The following is a 22,092-nucleotide window of genomic DNA, read 5'->3' as shown; positions in this document are numbered from 1 at the left end:
AGGAAACCTCCGAAGTATAAGTTGTCAAACGTTGTTTATTTATAGTAAAATGTTGAAAACAACTGTTTTAAGAACTAGTAGGGTATCGGTAGAGCGCATACCCCCACCAGCCTGAACGGTTTACGTTTTATATCCCACTGATAGACCATATCTGGATCTGGATCTGGACCTGAACCAAAATCTCATCATCTTGTTCTTGTCATCAAACCAGCTCATCCACTCGGTTTCGTCCGAATTCGTCCATAACTTTTTGGGATATCTTGCTCACAGACAAACGAACAGACAAACAGAGGTAAAAGACACAACTTTCGTCCACCTTTGGTGACGGACGTAATAATTAAATTGAAATGATCGATGACATGATTAAACTCTCTCAATTAACTTACTTTTGGTCAGCCCTGTATAACCAATGATGTCACTGAACTCAAAAACTCTGAATTATTTTGTTAATGAAATAATTACATAACTTAATGAATTTATTAATTGTTTTCATGCATTTTTTACTTTTCTAATGATGCAGCTGTTGATTTGACCAACAAGCAGCTGCTGCCTTTTGAAGTTTTGATTGCAGCACCTTCAAGTGATCTTCTCTACCTGTATATATATATATATATATATATATATATATATATATATATATATATATATATATATATATATATATATATATATATATATATTTATAAAATTTTTTAGCAATGCCTACCATGTGATATATCATTTTGGGATGTTCAAAAATTAAATGAGGGGCAGTATCACGTGACTGCACTATGCAGATTGTGAGACACATTGTTTTGCATTCTGAACACACACACACACACACACACACACACACACACACACACACACACACACACACACACACACACACACACACACACACACACACACACACACACACACACACACACACACAACAATGCAATCATCTCGAGTTGCTATGCATTATGGAGAAACGAAAGTTCTTTGAAATGGCATCCTCAATCCAAACTTCACATTATTATTATTATTATTTTGAGGTGCATTGTATATAGTATAGGAAACGAATCAAAAAATCATACACTACATACAATTAAGAGCATTATTCTATTTTGCATAATTTAACATATATTATTCTAAATGATAATTGAAAGAGGAATTGGGAGTGAAAAGGAGTGAAGGGGGGGGTGAAATGAAGGAGGGTAGGAGAGTATGGGAAGAGTGGGGGAAGAAGGGAAGAGATTACTGGATGAGATAGGAGTTCGGGAAGAGTTTAGCTTAAAAAGAGTTGAAGAGTTTAAAAAGGAAGCAGCTGCCACTTTGAAGGATGACAGGGAAATCTTTAACCTTTGTTAATTAATTATTTTTCAAAAGAGAATTTGATGCTTGTGGAACAGCTGAACAGCAGAGGGTGAGAGGTCAATGCAGCAACAATGTACTGGCAGAGGTGAACAAGCTTACAAAGAAGGAACAAAGGGAAAAGAAATGTACAGACAGACAAAACAGTGAGACTGGACGTACAGGCAGGTCATTGTAAGAGAAAGCGATAAGTTCACAATGCGTATGTAAGGTGTCAGGAAGAGTTGACAAATAGGGTGGAAGTGTGGAAAGAAAAAGCTGCAGGTGGCCAGTTGGGGGTTGGTGGGGAGGAGGGGGGGCAGGGGGTCACCCAGGAATAAAAGGATCATGTCCTCATGGGTAGGTAATAGTACTCATCATCAGGTGATGGTGGGACACCATTTTAAAGGTTGTGATGACAGATTCAGGGAGGTGACTTCATGGAATAAGAGAAATTAAGAGGAATAAAATGGTCGAATTGAAGTTTTCTTTATAGATTTGGGAAGCATAGCAAAGTTATGGATTGTAACGTGCAGGCAGGTATAATTGAGGGGGGGGGGGGTTGACTGAACGATGGAGACGAGGGGAGCACAGAAAGAACAAACATGATGAGATTAAAGGACTATGTGGCTCCAAATTCATTTGAAATGGGAGAGGAGAAGGCCCGGTGACTCAATGTGATTTGCAAGGACAATTACATTTCCAATAGTACTTGTATGTTGTAACAAGTTTGAGGTGACAAATATCCACGTGAAAATTAAACGGAAAGACTTCGAAAAAACATTGTTATGCAGTTACAACTATGAATGATTGAATCCACAAAACGGATTGTTGATGCCAGGAAGTTATGACATTTAACTGCATAATGACTATTTTCCGTATGCCATTGATTCATCGTTCTGGAAGCTCAGATGGCAAACATATTCCTCAAAATTCGAGGTTCGAATCCCCATGAGGCATGTATGGATATACAATCTGGTTGTAAAGTGCTGTATCAGTTGGATATAATAGAGTGCAGAATTGTTTAAAACTGGATGCATCTGTCAGTTGCATGAAGATCCCACGGAATTCTCTGGACAGGTCAAATACATTCGTTTCATTTACCATATTTGCTGTGCTTTTAAATCTGCCACATGATTGAAATCAACCTTTGCTACACACAGAGTTCACAATCAGTATTACCTGAAGTAGCACTCTCGAATAGCTATCAACTTACGTTTCATTCTATGTTTAATGTTGATCGATTGAAAGCTTTCTCAGGACATATATATATATATATATATATATATATATATATATATATATATATATATACACATATACATACATATCTACTCTATATAGGCTATATATGCTATATATGCTATATAATACATGTATATGTTATATAATATATGTATATATTTTGCCTGGTGTTGGCTTAGTGGTTATTGTGGTGGCTTGGGATCTTGGGGTCCTGAGTTTGAGCCCTATTCACCACTGAATTAACATCAGGTGGGGTAGACTCAGCCTGTCATCCTTCTGAGGTCAGGGTGCAATTAGTACCAGTGTACTGGAAGAGGGACACAGCATGAGCGACACAGCCGCGCTTCCAAGAAATGATAGCAACCCGGCAGCCAAGCTGCCATACGCAAGAACAGAGCAGAATTGGAAACTTGACCATGTCATTACTGAGCTCTCTCAGGAAAAAAAGGACCTTGCGATCATGAAAGTTACAGTATGGGACTTGGAGCACTCCACACAAGATACCTCCATCTAGATTACCTCTGTGGAAAGGGAGAAAATCCCTCAGGTTGAAGTAGATTTGCTAAATCAGCAGGAGCTCAACACGAGGAAGTAAAATCTCCTGTTTTATGGTGTTGCTTCCCATCCAGATGTAATTATCTACAACACCGCATTGAACATCGTTGCAAAGTTGTTGGATATTATTTCGGAGGAAGCCACTACAATTCTGGTGGTAAGTGCTCATCGGTGACCATTGAAGCAGCTCAGGGGTGAGAGGAGCGGCCATGACCTGATTATAGTCCATTTCACTGGGATGGCCAACCATGACCGTATACTACACGCCTTCGAGCAGCTCAACCAGAGACGAAATTCTGCGAACAATGGACCGCAAGCTGAGCGCCTTGGAGTGCGTACGGATCTGCTATCAAAGATGAAGAGGGAAAAGGGTTGGCTCACACCTGTAGTCTACGATCTTCGTAAAAAAACAGCAGCTGGCAACTGGGATCAAGGTTAATGGAACCAATGTCTTCCTCCAAACCAAAAAGTTATATGTTCCTCATGCGAACTGGTCATTTTGGTCTGCTAAGATTATGATCAATGATAAAGTCAATCAAATGTATACTGTGACGTTAAGTTTTTCTTTCATTTAAACAATGTAAATACATCATAATAAATATGATGTCGATTAAAACTTGTATCATCAGTAATGCACCGAAATAATTATTCGAATTAGATTCTGCACATCATAATGTATTTTTTCATAATATTGTATCGATCAGGAAATGTTTACTTTTTACGGCCATATTTGATGTCATAGGCTTAGTGTGTCCTTTATTACATTATTATAAATAGCAAACACACCCCCTATGATTTTGTTGATTTTGCCAATATGTCAGAAATTTCCATGCCATAATATCACGTCATATTTTGGATTATCCATCCATCCATTGGGACGATACTCTGTGCAGAGTGTTGGTGCTGCCTAAGCAGTCTCCTTGGCTATTGGAGACAATCCTGGACGGGTCGCCACTCTGACACAGTATAGCAGCAAGCTGGCACTCATTTTGCTGACCTCGGAAGGATGACAGGCAGAGTCAACCTCACCTGGTATTAATTCAACAGCTGAGGGGGATTTGAACTCAGGATGCTAGGACCCCAAGCCCACCACCCCAACCATTAAGCGAACACCAGGCATAAAATATAGTCAGGCAACAAGAAAAAATAAGTTTTTTGGACTAGTCCAAGGGAAAAATATTACAAGATTGTAATAAATCCTTTGATAAATTTATGCAAATAGTGATGTATGCCTATGATTTATTTATTTCTCGAGAAACATAAAAATACCCAAATGATAAGAAGGCTCCAAGATATCTATGGAACTCTAAATCATTACTGAGATCCATAAAAAGGAAAAATAATTTGTACTACAGATGTAATAATGATCCATCACGGAATACTCGGTGAAGATATACAACATATAAAAACACACAAACTAAACTTTTAAGAAACACCAAGAAAGATAATTTTGCTAAACAAGTTAATGATAATAAAAAAAGATATAAATGGTTCCTGGAAAGTTATAAATAGTGTCCTAAATAAGAGTGTGAAGAAAAATGCGGCAACTCTCAATAAGATGGATGTGCTTCTAATTGACAATAAAAATGTTATTGCAGAAAATTTCAATGACTACTTTTTAACTACAGGTAGTGACATAGCGAGAAATATTCCCACTGGAAACAAGAATTTTTATGACTACGTGGATGGTCAAAATCTGAATTCAATATTTATAGTTCCCACCCATCCAACTGAAATTTTTGACGCTGTAAAAGACTTTAAAAATCACAAAAGTGCAAGCTGTGATGGTATTAAGAATTTCCTTGTTCAAAAAATCCTCTTTGACATATTTGTTGCATTAACACACATCTTCAATTTATCACTTTTTACTGGAGATGTATCAGATGAGATGAAAATTGCGAAAGTTGTCCCCACTTTCAAAAAGGGCGACCTTTATGAGCTTTGCAATTATCGCCAAAAATCCCTTCTGACCACATTTTCTAAAATATTTGAAAAAAATTATGTACACAAAATTAATTAAACTCCTAGATGAGTCTGATATTTTATGTGAAATGCAATTTGGTTTCTGGGAGAAACACAGCACAACCCATGCATTATTTACATTTATTAAAAATTTACGTTTATATTGTTACGAATTTCACCCGCCTGGCGTGCGATCGGCCGCGTACCTCTAATGGCGGCCGTGTCGCCCACCGGAACGGAAAATTCAGTCGTGACCCTCTTGGAACTACCGCCCAGGAGCTAGCCACGGGTGGGGGTTTAACCTCACCATAACCCAGTCCGCATTCTACCCGCGCGAAATAGGGTGAATCGCCGAATGTCGATATACCTAAGTACCCGCGCGGGTAGCATACCGAGGAGTTGTACCACGCCACAGGTCGACTCCGGACACGAACCGCTTAAGCGGCTCATTCCGTGCTGCAGGGATAACCGAGCGGAGTTATCGCCGACCTCGACGGTTCAGATTATTTACTGGGTGTCTAAACCCACTAACAATCCCTTACGTGATGCAAGATGGCACTTTCAATGGGGAAAGAGATGACGAATGGGATACATTTCACACAAGCACATTTACTACAAAGCACATATTGCACACACAACACAAGCAAGGAATCATGCAACATACAAGCAACAAATAGAATGCAAAAGCAATATGACCGACTATAATTATTATTTACAAGCACTTACACAGTTTCTACTTGGCAGGACACGTTGCCACAGCATGCATACAAAAACAAAGAAAGACCTCCCTCACAGGCAAGGGGGATAAACGGGGTCCATAGACCTTTATGGTCGTGGGCCGTGGATGACCGTAAAGGCCCACGAGACCGAAGGGTCTTACCCGCACCCTCGTGGTGCGACGGTGGGCAGCTCGCGACGTCTTGTACCCACGGCAACTAGCATAGCCGCGCCTGATCTCGGGCCTTGTGCAACGGTGGGCAGGTCGTGACACCTTCTCCCCACGGCCACTAGGACAGCCACACCTGATTTCGGGCCTTGCAACGGTGGGCAGGTCGTGATGCCTTCTCCCCATGACCACGAGGACAAGACTTCCACCCGACTGCCCCAAGTCTGTCTACGACGAAGACTTGGACCACGACAGACTTGGACCAAGACCATGACGACCAAGACTTCACATGACTGCCCCAAGTCTCTGCTGTCCACGCTCTTTTCCAGGCGCTCCTCTTACCCTTTTATTTCTCCTGCGTCCGCCCCGCCCTTCGCAGCGCGTGGGTGGGGGGAGGAACATTCCAGAGAAATTGGAGTGGGAGTTGGTTTCCAGCCGTCAAACTTGTTTACCGGAGGAAAAATTGGGGTGGGGCTGGTTTCCAACCGTCAAACTTGTTTACCGGAGGAGAAATTGGCGTGGGGCTGGTTTCCAACCGTCAAACTTGTTTACCGGAGGATAAATTGGGGTGGGGCTGGTTTCGTTGCTCCTTTAGTGGCGTTGTGGTGTGGATGGCGTGGCTGTTGAGATGGCGTGGTTTTTGAGATGGCGTGGTTGTTCCAAAATAACGAAAAGGTAAAGAAAAATGGCTAACTCAAGGCGTCGCAGCCCGGATGAATCACACATATTCCCTCTAAACAACGGGTGTGGACTAACTACACATGAACTTATCGATATATCTAACCTGAGGACTTTCCTGGTGTATTGCAAATTTCCACAGCCGTAACAATATAATTCACACATAATCGGCATCTTCCTGGACTTCTCAAAAGCCTTTGATACAATAGATCATGAAATTATTTTGCATAAGTTATGACATTATAGAATTAAGGGAAAGCCTCAGAATAGTTAAGAAATTACTTTACAATTTGTTGCTCTCAATTACTGCAAATCTATCCTAAAAGTAGTGACATGTGGAGTACCACGGGCTCAATTTTATGACCGAGACTATTTATAATTTACATTTATGATTTTTACTGATCATCCAAAGACTTGTCTTTTATATTGTTTGCCAATGATTCTAACCTTTTTTTCTTTTCACTCTGATTCCAACCTTCTAAATAAGACTCCAAACGTTGAGCTAACCTATGTATCAGATTGGATAAGGGAAAATAGACTTTTATTGAATCTTGATATAACAAATTTCATGCTCTTTAGCAATACTGTTCAATCTTTGTGTTCCCGAAACCTATTCACATAAACAAACACAGATTGCGGAAGATAGAGTGCACTAAATTCCTTGGCGTGTTCCTTGATGACCACCTGTCGTGAAGAATGCATGCAACTGAGTTGTGTATAAGAGTATCTCGTAATGTTGGTGTCATCAATAAATTAAATAATTTCTTCCACAAATCAGTAATTCTAACATTGTATTCCACTCTTATTTTGTCTCAGTTAAATTATGGTTTACTTGCCTGGGGTAGTTAAAATTTCTCTAAATTGCTTATGAATAAAATCATATTATTACAAAAAAGAGTCATGAGAATGGTCTGAAATAAAGTTTTATGCACATACTAATCTTTTATGTTATGAAAACTAAATTCATAACATAGAAGAACTGCATTTATGTAGCCTTGGAACCATTATGTACCAGATAGATATAAACGATCTACCGAATGCACTTGTACAATTACTTACAAAAACACAGTGAACTTCATAATTATCCTACAAGACAATTGAACATGTTTCACCTTCCATTCACTCAAACAACCTTTAAAAAAAAAAAAATTTAATTTTTATTTGACTCAATCTTTGGAATTGAATCGATTTAGATTTACGATTAACTATTGGCTTCTCTACTTTTAAACACAAGTTAAACTCTCATTGTTGAATAAGTATCAAACCGAATAGTTATTTTTGTTCCATTCCATGTCTTCGGTGTGCTCAGCATTGTGCAGTTTAATTAACCTGAAACGATTTGTGCTGCAGAAATGTGCAACAATGTGAATTCTTTATTATCTTTCTATGCTACCCATCACTTCCTTTATTTAGATAAGTAAATGCCCTAATGCAATGAATTGGTGTTACTGGAATCTCCTCCTTCCACAATCTTCCTTGTTGTATCTCTGTTTGTGTCTGTCTGTATGTATGTGTATATATATATATATATATATATATATATATATATATATATATATATATATATATATATATATATATATATATATATATCTTTTTTCACCATATCTATTTTCATCAATTTAATGATTTTGTGATTTAAGACTCCTCCACAACCTTACCTGCATAAATATATGCGGAACCCAGATTCAGATGTCATATACAATGCAGATTTATTTGTTTACTCCATATCAATGTATTTGCAATTCATATAATTTGTGTTACCAATGCATTATAATTTGAACTTAATTGAATAATGTAGGAAATAATCTTTCACTACCTGAATCTTTGTACTACTTGACGGCATCCTACTTTGAATTATACTTTAACTTATTTTTCATTTCACTCAAATTGTTTGAATTGTGGAAATGAAGATGACAATGAGGATGATGATGATGATGATGATGATGATGTTGATGATGATGATGATGATGAACTTCACATTTTATCTGCATTTTTAAGCTTTATCACATTGGAGTAGTTTGTGAAGACTCCATATATTACATTTGATTTGAAAGCATAAACGAGGAAAAAAGACATAAAATGTCATAGCCCCTGTTGTTTTAGTATTTTGCTGTATGAAGTTAAAAGGGTTAGCCAATATTTAATTTACAACTAAAATGGCCACCAGTCTTCCACTCAGACGTCTTTGAACAGATGACAAAATAAAGTGAGATGCACGTGTATGTCATCATGTACTGTGCTTGTGCCAAGTTTGAACATAATCGGACTGTGCTTGTCTGAGAAATGGTTGGGGGTAACAAAATAAATTTAAGTAACAAAATGACCACCAGTCAGCCATCTTGGATCTGATCTCAAAAAAGGAAAATGATAAGCATATGAAAGCCATCATTCATTATGTTTGCCAAGATTGAACAACATCGGTAAATACATGTCCGAAAAATGGTTGAGGATGTGTTCAACATTGGGTTATTTTTTTTACAACAAAAATGGCCGCCAGTTGGCCATCTTGGATCTGATCTCGAAACAAAATGACGTGCATATGTAAGCCATCGTTCCTTATCTTTTTGCCATGTTTGAACAACATCGGTAAATGCATGTCTGAGAAATCGTTGAGAACGTGTTTGTTACCTTTTTTTTACAACTAAAATGGCCACCAGTCTACCAGTTAGCCATCTTTGATTAGATTGCAAAATAAAGTGAGGTGTGTGTGTATGCAATCATGTACTGTGTTTGTGCCAAGGTTGAATAAAATCCAACTATGCATGTCTGAGAAATGTTTGAGGATACATTTCAGTCACAAAATCACAGCCAGTCAGCCATATTTGATTGCATCATGAAACAAAATTACGTGCAGATGTATACCATCATGTGTTGGCTTTGGGCCAAGTACAAATAAAATTGGTCCATGTATGTCCAAGATATGGTTGCGGACGCATGCACGCACACGCACACAGACATGGAAATCGAGGGAAAATCCACAAGCCTCTGTTTTAGATGAATCAGAAGTCCAACGGGGACGAATAATCTCAGGTGGCGTCAAAATGTCAAAGTTTTGAAAAAGAGGGTGAATACTTTTGCAGGCCACTGTACAGTGTACGCGCGCGCGCACACACACACACACACACACACACACACACACACACGCACACACAATAAAGTTAGATCAACAGAGAAAATCAGATGAATCTCAGTTGCATAAGTATTCAAACCCTTTGCCAAATTAAGCCCAAATCACTTCAGAAGCAAAACATTTGTTTGAAGGGATAGAAAACAAGTGTAATATGTGTCACCTGAATGTAATCAGTGGTTTAACTTAAAAATTAAGCTCCCACACTTATCTGAAGCATTTTAAGGTGCAACTCACTTGGTCAACCAACAAGGCAAACATGAAGACCAAGGAGCTTTCCAAAGAAGTCAGACATAAAGTGCTGGAGAAGCACCATTCATGAAAGGGTTATAAGAATATTTCAGTCATTCATTATCCCTTTAGGTATGGTGAAACACATCATTAAGAAGTGGAAGACGTATCATACGACCCAGACTCTTCCGAGATCAGGTTGTCCATCCAAACTCAGCAGCCAGGCCAGCAGGAAACCTGTTCGGGATGTCACTGGAAATCCAACAATGACTTTGAATGATCTACAAAAGGCTCTATGTCCGAGATGTGGGTCAGTGTTAATCAAGCAACAATATATTTTTCCCTTCACAAAGCTGGTCTCTATGGATAGGTGGCAATAAAGATGCCATTACTGAAAAAGACACATCTAAATGCTCATATATGGAGTTTGTGAAAAAGCATCTTAATGATACGACAGGCATGTGGAGCAAAGCTATGTGGTCAGACGAAACAAATATGAAACTTTTTGGTCTAAATTCAAAACGTTACGTCTCACGCAAGCCGAACACTGCACATCACCCAGTAAACACCATCCCTACTGTCAAACATAGGGGTGGCCGCATCATGTTATGGGGCTATCTTTCATCAGCAGGGACATGCAAGCCTATCAGGATAAAAGGGACAATGGATGGTGCAAAGTACAGGAGAATCCCTGATGAAAAAACCTGTTGGAGTTAGCCATGAATTTGAATCCTGGTAGGAGATTCACATATAAGTCGTACAATGATCTGAAGCACAAAGTTAAAGCCACACTGGAGTGCATGAATAAGAAGATAATAAATGTTTTTGAGTGGCACAGTCAAAGTCCTAACTTGACCCTAATTGAATATTTATGGCGAGACTTGAAGATTGCAGTCGATCAACGATCCCCATCAAACTTGGTAGAACTAGAACATTTCCAAGTGAAGTATGGGCAAAGATTTCACCATCTCACTGTGTAAAGCTGGTAGAGATCTACCCCAAAAGACTCATAGCAGTCATTGCTGCAAAAGTTGCTTCCACTAAGTACTGACCTCAGGGGCTGAATACTTTTACAACCAGTGAATTTTGATTTGTACACAATTTTTGCAGGTATTCCTAACATGTCACCTCCTTAAACGATGTGTTTATTCTTATATATTCAGGAATTAATTTTAAAAAAGTTCATTTGGAAAAATTGTTTGCACATAATTCATAGAAATGTGGCATTACTGGTAGGGGGTGAATATTTTGCAGGCCACTGTATATGTGTGTTTTAACTGTTTAATATTTCACAGGTTAAAGTCGTACATGGAAACAATCAACATATACTATTATTGTAAAAAAGCAAATACAACCCGTCGCTTCTCTGATGGGGGGTATTAAGGAGGGCGGTTGATAAAGGAGGCAGGAGGGAGGGGAAGCTAGGAAATAGGGGAAGAGTGAAGAAGGTGGAAGGGGGAGGTGCGGAGAGCTATGACTCACCACACATTGCTTTACCGTGGGAGAAAGAGAGGGAGAGGGAGAGGAAGAGGGAGAGGGAGAGGGATAGGGAGAGAAAGAGAAAGACCTTTTGACTTTTGTATACTTTTATTATAAAAGTATCAAAACACACCAGAAAAAGCACACTCCATAAAAACAAATCCAAACGATTTTACAGCAAAAATAAATTCAACAAAAGCAATACAAACAAGGGTGTCTGTTCATGTCGAAACACACCACAGAATAATACATAAATGCAAAAAGTAAGTGCAAGTACTTTACACTTTTACAAACTGGATTCCATCAAGAAAAGAAGCTCAAAACCTGATCAGTGTACCACTGATCATCCACAATATCCAGGCTCAAAAGATAAGCCTGCTCCATTTTACTCATGCAAAAACCATACCTTTAAAGTACAAAAGCACATTTACATTTTTAGATCCTCGTGGAGGATCTCCAAGTCTTACTCACGTTGTTGTTCTTGTGGACTTTTTTGTTTCACAGCCTACAGTTTTCATCGAAACTTCCTGAAACTTGGCGTATATATGTAAAAATACCCTGCGCAGACAGTAACGATCTCTGATTTTGAAAATTCCTCCAAGAAAAAAAGTTATGACATCAAAATATCTCCGCTAATGGAAATCGCCTAAAAAATTATCTCCGAAACGAGGCAAGGTTTTTGAATTCTGTTTGCGGGAATCGAACAGGGCATTAGCAGAGATGAATTACCGCACATATGATACATCACTATGATGTCATATCAATTTTTATGACGTCATTCCTATTTTTTGACATTTCTTGTTTCACAACCCAGAGTTTTCATCGGATCTTCGTGAAACTTGCTATGTATATGCAGAAAGCCCACGCGCAGGCAGTAACCATCTCCGATTTGGAAATTCTTCCTCGAAAAAAAAGTTGACATCATAATATCGCCGCTAATGGATTATCGCCTATACCATTATCTCCGAAACTAGGCAAGCTGTTTGAATTTTGTTTGCGGGAATCAAGCCGGGCATTAGCACAGATAATTTATCGCAAATCTGATACATCACAATTCGTTTTTATGATGTCATCATTAAGGGGATGAGGATCTTAGCTCATTAGAGCTTGTTCCCCTTCCATTTTGCTTTCCTGATTTTATAAATTGCCAGTTTAGCAATACCCAACAGAAAAGACAAAAACGAGAGGACTGGTTTAGTCTTATAATTCCCCTCAATTCCATAAATAAAGACTGGAAAGGAAAAAACAAAATTAAATTTACATAAAAGCTGTTTAAGGAAGAGAAAGAGGGGTACCAATCTCTTACATTCAATAAAAGCGGGAGCCACATTTTCAATTAAATCACAAAAAGGACAAGAAATTAGAACAGAAGAGTTAAACTTATGGAGTAATGTCTGTGTGACCAGAGCGTGATGTGCTCGCCTCCAATTCAGGTTTCCAGTTCACACAAGAGTAGGAGAACTATACATTTTGTTCCACACTGGAGTTTAAAAAGTTCCAGCAGGTAAGGTCTCATTCCACCGATTTTTTAACAGTTTTGTAAAACCAGGTATACATGCTTGCAGACATATCTTGTCGCTAGCCGTTTCCCCCATGACGTGAAACACACCAATTCCCTCTAAGTTTGAGGAGAACACACCCTCTTGTTTTTTGCAGCAAATTGAAGTTCAGGGACATAGAGACGTGAGTCAACCACTTCATCCACCCCAGTCCACCCGATGTTTAGTCCATGAAAGGTTTGAATTAGTACTTTCAAGACATTTTCCACAAATTGAGCAGAACGAACACCAATTTTTAAGGAAAGTGAGCTAACAGGTAGCCAGGCATTCAAGGATGGCTGCAACAGGTCTCACACTCTGTTTATTCCAACACTGGTGAAACAATGCATAAACGACCTGGAGGTTGAAATTCCAGAGAATAAATTATTCTGAACTAATTAATGGCTCATGTACAAACTTTTGGGCATCGTATGATACCTCTAAACGTTGCACTCCAAGGACTTGCCAAGCATTCAAAACGCTCTGATGAAAACTGGGGAGCTGAGACCTGTCAACGTGTTGCAGATCAATGAGGAAAAGTTGACGGTCATATTTCAGACCTTCTGCTTTCGGCAACCAGACGTTTGTGAGAAGTCGCCAAGGAGCACACTCACTATACAGTAAGCACTTAATCGTGGAAATTCGGAATACCATTATCTGATTTGGGATATGCATCAGATTTTGACCACCCACATTTCGGGGTCTGCAGACCACGTCTGGGCCCAGCCAATGGTAGCCACCCAAGAAAAAAATCAGTCAGAACCCTCTGAATGCCTGTGACCAAGTATCTAGGAGGTTCAATTGGGATAACTTTATGTCAAATAAATGGAACCACCAGGTTGTTTATGATTGACACCCATGTCTTAAGTCAGAGAAGTTGGTACAATCTTTTCCACCTTGCCAGTTTCAATTTAATTTTTTCCAGGAAGTTCTCCCAATTTTTTTGTTCATACTCTTCAATTCCTAGAAATAAGCCTAAATATTTAAACCCCTCACGACTCCACTGTATTCCTCCTGGTAAAACAGGCAGGGCCGAGGAAGGCGATCTGGGGCCCACCCAAAAAGCTACACTTTTTTTTCCAATTTACCCTTGCAGTAGAAGCAAGCTCAAACTGGGTAAGGCAACGAGAGACCTCAGAAACAACATTTTTATTTGCAGTAGCAACCCAAATATCATCAGCATAAGCTGAAACAACGACTTTAGAGTTTTGTGAAAGAGAGACTCCTAACATGGAGTTCCGAAATTAAACTAATAAAGGTTCAACAGATAGATTGTAGAGCATGCCTGATAGCACATAGCCCTGACGGATGCCTCGCTGAAAGGGGAAGGGGTGACAAAGACTATTCTTAACCTTCAGCAGGCAAGATGCATTTTTGTACAATAACTAAACATAAGCAATAAATTTTTCCCCAAACCCTGTTCTCCTTAATACGTCAAACAAAAAAGAATGGTTAACACTGTCAAAAGCTTTTTCTTGATCTAAAAGTAATAAACCAAAACCAGGAGATGTAGTTCGACCGAGACTGATCAAGTTTGCAGTCTCATGCAGGTTTCCTTTCTTCGGAAGGAGACACAAAACTGCCCTCCATCAGCTCAGTGGCAATTCACCTTGTTCAGCACTCTCCTGAAAGACCTCAAGAAGAGTTGGGCCTAGAATATCCCAGAAACCTTATAAAATTCAGCCGGAAGACGGTCTCATCCAGGGGCTTTCCCATCCTTGCTATCCTTGCTATCCTTACGCGCAGCAGTAAGTTCTCCAAGAGAAATACCAGGCTCAAGCAATTGTTGTTGGTCTTCAGACAGAGAAGGGAGCAGTTCAAGCATTACATTCCTGTTCTCCTCATTCACAGCTCTTTTTGCGAAGAGTTTAGAAAAATAGTTTTGTAGTTCATGCTTGATATCACTCTGGGAGGTCAACAAATCACCACCAGAAGAGTACAAAGCATGGATTTGTTGAAAGGTCTTGACCATTTTTCCAAATTGAAGAACCCTTTGTTTGGTGTGTCAAGTTGGATTTTTTCGTTCCGCAGTCGGACGAATGCACCGGCCGCCCACTCTTTCACCATTTCAGCCAGAAGGGTCCTTTTCTCCGACAACTGCTGGACATTCACGCTAGACAATCCAGCTTTCTGCTCATAGATAAGTATATCGTTTTTTAAAGCAGATATCACACCAAAAGCGTTGTATGTGTTGTAAAAGCAGTATTGTTGGCAAAAACATTTGATTTGGGATTTTTTTGCAGTCCCACCATTGTCTTAACTTGAAATATGAACCCTTTTGTGACTCGCATTTTTCCCATACCATTTTAAAAGCTTCTATAAAATGTGCACTTTGTAAAAGTTTCAAATTAAAAGTCCAACATGCACTTCCACAGACATGATGAGGAAAGCCACACACCATAACAATCATGTGATGATCGGAAAAACCAGACGGCCTTGTATAAGAGTTCTGAACAATGTTTACCATTTCATGATTAACATAAAATGTCGAGGCGAGCCATTGTCAAAACATTTCTTGATGCACATACCCATGTATACTGATGGATATTAAGGTTTTGTACCCACCACACATCCACCAGTTTAAACTTTTTGAATAGCTGTGCCAAAGGACTTGCACTGGGTGGATGAGGCTCACAAGTGTTCCGATCAAGTTGTGGGTTGAGGGTACAGTTATAGTCAACCCCCAGACACAACAACATGGTCAAGTCAATGGTGCTGACAAACTCTGCCAACTTATGCAGAAAGGCACCTCTTTCACAGTTAGCACTAGGACAGTAAACATTTGTCATGCAAGTTTTTAGGTTACTACTGACAAATTGCACAGACAGTAAGTAACCTTTACAAATTTCCTTACACGTTATCTCCGAAGGCTGAAGTCGAGGATGCAACACTATTGCCACACCAGCCTTGGCCTCAACAAGCGCACTCGAGAAAAAAAGATAACCTTGAAAGATTTTACACCACTCATCCTCAGAAGACTGATTTGCATGCGTCTCCAGTAGCATTAACACATCAATTTTTTTCATTTTGGAAGAGCTGAAATACCTGGAGGCGACGCACACAACTGCGGCCCCCATTGATGTTCAGCGATGCTACTTTTATCTCCATTCTGTTCGTTATTCTTGAAGCTCTTTACCAGCCCGAGTAACACATTTGCTTAACCTTTGGAATTGGGGATCTGACACGTTAACCTGATAAGGTTCATGAATCACACTCCTTGCAGTTTTAATGAAATCGTGTCGATTCGGGAAGTAATATTTCATTTTTACGTATCTTTTCCTGAATGTATAATCCAGGAATTTAATCACATTTTCTTGAAACACTAAGGTTGTGTAGTTTCCCCCCTCATCCTCTTGAGAACTTAAAGCACTAAAATGTGGGGTCGAAGACGTTTCATCTGAATCAAGTGCTTCATCTATAACCTCTCCTATTACTTGTGGAACACTCACTTTTGGCTCAACAGAATGTTCTGCTCTGTTTACAGACCCCTCTGAATTTGCCTTGTCCATGTCCTTCCCCTCTCCAACCCTTACATCATCATCTGTGAGGGAGAGGTTGACATTTAACTCACAGGGATTTTCCCCTTTATCTATTTCTCCATCACTGTCAGACATAGCTGTTAACTCGTCTGAACAAGTTTGGCTCACAGGACAAACACTTAAAACATCCTGAGATACCTCACCGTTCTCTGTGTCCCACTCAGAGTCGGCCAGTGGAACAAGCGAAGTTTCCACATCCGCACACGACTCCGGGAACACCAAGGGGTTTCCGATGTCAGACGTCACTTGGAGATCCACCGAGCCTGACACGATCTGGACCTTATTCTGCTCCTTAGCATCAAAAGCATCAACATTTGACCGTTTTTGGCCATTTTTTTCCTGGTATCCGTAACAGATACCTCCATATCGTCCACACTGTCCTGTACAGTGGATGGTGAAGGAGAGGAAGCAACCACTTTCACTTCCTCGTTTGGTGGGGGTGGATTAATTAGGACACGATTACACACCCTCTCTCCAGCTCCGGTCGGGGTGGACGAGTCCAATTCGTCGAACACCTCAGCCGGTGGGCGGAGCTTGGCTCCCGGTTCACCCTCTCCCCATTAGTTTGGGGTGAGGAAGAATCGTTCCTCACCGAACCTTCACTTTATTGCGGTGTAACCGCATTGGGACAAACACTCTTCACGTGGCCGTAAGCTCCACACCCGAAACACGTCATCACCTCTGAGGAAACAAACATTTTATATTCAAACCCGTCGATTTTTACACCGAGTACAACATTCAGTGTTTTTCCATTTTCAGGTAGTATCATATAAACCCCTCTTTTAAAGGACATGACGTGGTTAAATTTATCACTAACATGACGCATCGGCACCATCAAGATCCTCGACACAACCTTACCGAACTTGTTTAACTGGTTACACGAGTCCTGGTTCCTTATAAATGGTGGAATATTATTAATGTTAACTTTAACTGTTGGAGCCTGCAAAGCGAACACAGAGAGGTAAGTGTTCGGTTCGATGAACAGGCCATGCTCAACCACCGTGGCGACCACGTGTTCCTCCGACACAAACACCACAAACTTCTTATTCATGCGAGAAGCAGCACGAACCTTATGTAACCCAACGATGTTACCAATGGCGGAAAGCACATCGTTAAGTTCCACCTCACTGGGAGGGAAGCAAAAAACAGCGTTTTTACGAGTTAGTGACTCGAACATCTCGACACGGAAACGTTCACCCGCCATTCTAACTCAAAAAAACAAGTCAGTAAACTTTGTCGTGGGAAATAAGGCGATTTCACAAACACCAAGAAATCAACGATTATAGTTGAGAATCAACAAAGAACACGGTCACAGTGAACGAGAAAAACCTCCCCCGGCGGCCATGACAGGCCTTTGGCCTACGATTTTCTTGACACGAGACCGTGGTCTCTCTCTCTCTCTCTCTCTCTCTCTCTCTCTCTCTCTCTCTCTCTCTCTCTCTCTCTCTCTCTCTCTCTCTCTCTCTCTCTCTCTCTCTCTCTCTCTCTCTCTCTCTCTCTCTCTCTCTCTCTCTCTCTCTCTCTCTCTCTCTCTCTCTCTCTCTCTCTCTCTCTCTCTCTCTCTCTCTCTCTCTCTCTCTCTCTCTCTCTGTCTGTCTGTCTGTCTGTCTGTCTGTCTGTCTGTCTGTCTGTCTCTCTCTGTCTCTCTCTGTCTCTCTCTGTCTCTCTCTGTCTCTCTCTGTCTCTCTCTGTCTCTCTCTGTCTCTCTCTGTCTCTCTCTGTCTCTCTCTGTCTCTCTCTGTCTCTCTCGGTCTCTCTCGGTCTCTCTCGGTCTCTCTCGGTCTCTCTCGGTCTCTCTCGGTCTCTCTCGGTCTCTCTCGGTCTCTCTCGGTCTCTCTCGGTCTCTCTCGGTCGGTCTCTGTCTCTCGGTCGGTCTCTGTCTCTCGGTCGGTCTCTGTCTCTCGGTCGGTCTCTGTCTCTCGGTCGGTCTCTGTCTCTCGGTCGGTCTCTGTCTCTCGGTCGGTCTCTGTCTCTCGGTCGGTCTCTGTCTCTCGGTCGGTCTCTGTCTCTCGGTCGGTCTCTGTCTCTCGGTCGGTCTCTGTCTCTCTCTCGGTCTCTGTCTCTGTCTCTGTCTGTCTCTGTCTCTGTCTCTGTCTCTCTGTCTCTGTCTCTGTCTCTGTCTCTGTCTCTGTCTCTGTCTCTGTCTCTGTCTCTCTCTCTCTCTCTCTCCCCTGGTCGTTGGTGAGTCGTGTATGGGTGTGGCGTCATGGCGGCTCTGTGTGTGCAGCTGTGAGTACTGTGCTGTGTTAGTGTTGTTCCTGTCCCTATTTCGATTCCCTCTGTGTCCCCGTACGTGTTTGTGGAGTTTTTTCCCTGTTTCCCTTCCTGCTGAGACGAGAGAGAGAAGGAGAGCGCGCACGGTCGGTGCTTTGTGGGTTTTCCTTGAAACCTTCGGGTTTCTGGGCCTACTTTTTCATCTGCCTTGTTTTCATAGGCCTGCCGTTTGTCGGTGGTTTAGCTTCTTCCTTATACTCTTCCTTTCCCTTATACTTCATTTGACCCCACTTGCTGGTTGCTTGTGACGGTTTTCCTTTGCTTTAAGCTATGGCAAACGGACGTTTGCACAATAGTGTGTACGAGTCACTCACTCGGAAAACTGGAGTGACAATTACTCCACCTGATGGAGTTGGTGTTGAGAACGTGGTGATGGCTCTGGGAGAGCTCGTAGGAATCGAGAATGTTCTCGCCGCTTCGAAAATGAGCCAACGTGTCGTGGTTTTCTTGTTGGAGGAGCGACACGTGGCTCAGGCGGTCGAAACCGGTCTATCCGTTCCGCCGGACGTCTTCGTTAACGTTAGTTATCTCGATACGATGGCGGTAAAATTAACACTGTCTAACATCCCGCCCTTCTTCTCGAGTGAGGAGATTGTAGCTGCATTAAGCGTTTTTGGCACAGTTGTGTCACGAATCTCCATGATTCCACTTCGTCTGCGCTCTGACGCTTTGGTTCGCCACATCATGTCGTTCCGACGTCATTGCTATATCATTCTAAAAAACAACGCTCAATCGCTCAATGCAGTTATGACTTTAAAAAATAAAAACCGCAATTACCAGATTTATATCGCAACGGAGACCACAACTTGTTTTATCTGTGGTGAATCGGGACATTTAAAAAGTGATTGCCCCAAGAATATATTAAGTGGCATATCTAGTGTGGTCGAACCCATTGAGACGAATAGTGGTATATCTAGAGTTGGGAACGTTGGTGACGCTTCAAACTCGAACAATCTGCCTGGGCCGCCGAGAGTCGAGGTAAATCCCCCCCTGACAGATGACGAAAGCTTCACCGTTGTTCCTTCAAAAAGGAAACATAAATTGAAGCATTTAAATGATAACAATAGTCAAGATGTGACGGCGAGCTGTGCAAAAAAGATGGCGCCAGCTGCCGTGAATAATGACTCGTGTTTGGAAGCAACAATAGATGCTCTTTTTAAAACGAAAAATCGATTTGATGTAATTGCTCCAGAGGATGATGACTTTTTTTGTCAGTGGGGTTAGTGAACATGAGGAGGAGATTGGTTTTGTGCAGCAGGGAGCACACGTGACCACTCCCATAGTCACAGGCACCTTGGATATTAACACCGAACCCACTGTAACCCCCCTCCCTGAAAAGACCAACAGTGAAATGTGTACCGTTTCTAAGTCACCAATAACTCCAAACCTGGTTGAATCAGGGTGTAAAGCTTCAACTAGTGAAACACCAGGTTCATCTCAAGCCGAATATAACGTTCCTTCCATTAGTATTCTTCCTCCTCCCCGTTTTCTTCACCCTCCCACTCCTCCTCCTCCTCCCCCTCCCACTTCTAATCTTCTTCCTCTTCCCACCCCTCCACCGCCGCCTATTCCACCTCCCCCACTCCACCTCCCCCTACTCCACCTCCCCCACTCCTCCTCCCCCCACTCCTCCTCCCTCCACTCTTCCTTCCCCGACTCCTCCGACTCCTTCTCCCCCTTTGGAAGCGGAATGTGAGGCTTCCCTTATTAAACCATCAGCTCCATCTTTGGAGCATAACGATAATGTAATGGACACCAATCAGAACTCGGATTATGATTCGGACGGGGCCTCATCACTTGCTTCTTGTGGCAGTGCTGAAGCATGGAATGATCCAGTTTCCCAAGATTCGGAGAGTGTTACCAGTGTTCCACCTGCTGATATCATAAAGTTTCTTCATGACACCTTTCGCAAGAAACATGTTAAAATTAAAAACTTTTTCCCTGACTTGTCCGGCTTTATAATCTCTGCGAAGCTTTTGCTCCTCAAAGCCGGACAGCTTGGTGTGACGGAATCACAAGTGTATCGACTCCGGAAATGCATCCTCAAAGCAAAGAATGAGCTGCAGACACAGAGAGACTAAGTTTTTGACACACCCTAACTCTATGTTAGCCTATGGCCTTCTCTATAGCGAGTTTAAATATTAATGGGGGACGCTCCTCCATCCGTAAAGCAGAAGTTAAACAGTTTGTTGAGACAAATCACATTGATGTTTTGCTTTTGCAAGAAACAAGATGCAGCTCCTCTTGTGCAAGTGAATGGCAAAGGATAATGAGGGGAAAATGGTTTTTTAGTAGTCTGGAACACCCAAGGGCTGGGGTGGCTGTTTATATACAACCTTCCTTTTGCAGTCCCAGTGTTGTTTTTAATGAGATTATCAAAGGGTATTTGATTTCACTCACCTTCACACACAATGGCTTTAAACACACCGTACTGAATGTCTACGCACCGAGCGATAGCACGGAGAGACTCGCCTTTTACACACACTTAGAAACGTCTCTTGTACACATTGATTTTGATGGACTTGTCTGCTTGGGTGGAGATTTTAACTGCACGATGGACCCCACCATTGATCGTAATGGAGAGGAGCCGCACCCAGCAAGCGCAGCGCCTTTGTTGAGAGCCTTGTCCAAGTTTTCCCTGGTTGATGTGTGGAGAATCCGCAATCTTTCTCTCCGCCAATACACGTGGAGTCGGTGTTCAAAAGGCCACGTGTCACTTGCAAGATTGGACCATTTCTACATCAACAGTACCTTTTTAAATGTTGTGAGCAATATGGACATTATTCCGAGTGGCTTCTCAGACCATCACATGGTCGCACTTCGTATTCACCAACCAGTTCGGAATCGTGGTGCTGCCTACTGGACCCTCAACGCAAGTCTTTTGGATGACCAACTGTTTGTCGATGCCTTTGGTGTGTTCTGGAGAGCCTTGCTCCAACGTAAAACTTCCTTTCCCTGCCTTGGAAAATGGTGGGACAACGTCAAAGTGCAAATAAGATCCTTTTGCCAACAATATGGAGCCTACCACACCAAATATGACTCTGCCCTTCAATCCTTGCTTGCCAAAGAAATATTATATTTGCAGACCAACCTCTTGGCCTCAAATCATGAAAGAACCAACCTCTTGCTGGCGAAGAAAAAAGCTCTTCTTGCTGGACTTTGTGCAAAGCAAGCCAGAGGAGCGCTGATTCGTCTCCGACTGGAGAATTTGTGCTACCTGGACACCTCCTCTAAGTTCTTTTTTGGACTGGAAGATCA

General features: G+C 41.5%; 1 long non-coding RNA gene across 1 annotated transcript in view; it reads right to left on the bottom strand.

Moving 5' to 3' along the window:
* The window catches only part of LOC147021835 (uncharacterized), a 63,493-nt gene extending 45,475 nt beyond the window's left edge, over positions 1-18,018 (bottom strand). The window contains exon 1 of the long non-coding RNA XR_015060959.1: positions 16,704-18,018. This is a non-coding gene — a long non-coding RNA (uncharacterized LOC147021835). The remainder of the gene's footprint in view (positions 1-16,703) is intronic.
* Between the last annotated feature and the right edge of the window lie 4,074 nt (positions 18,019-22,092).

This window comes from Eptatretus burgeri, chromosome 8, assembly GCF_056783735.1.
Source record: "Eptatretus burgeri isolate ZD-2024b chromosome 8, Ebu_testis_v1, whole genome shotgun sequence".
Classification (NCBI taxonomy): domain Eukaryota; kingdom Metazoa; phylum Chordata; class Myxini; order Myxiniformes; family Myxinidae; genus Eptatretus; species Eptatretus burgeri.
The sequence above is the reverse complement of the archived record's forward strand: the minus strand, read 5'-3'. Positions and strand labels throughout refer to the sequence as shown.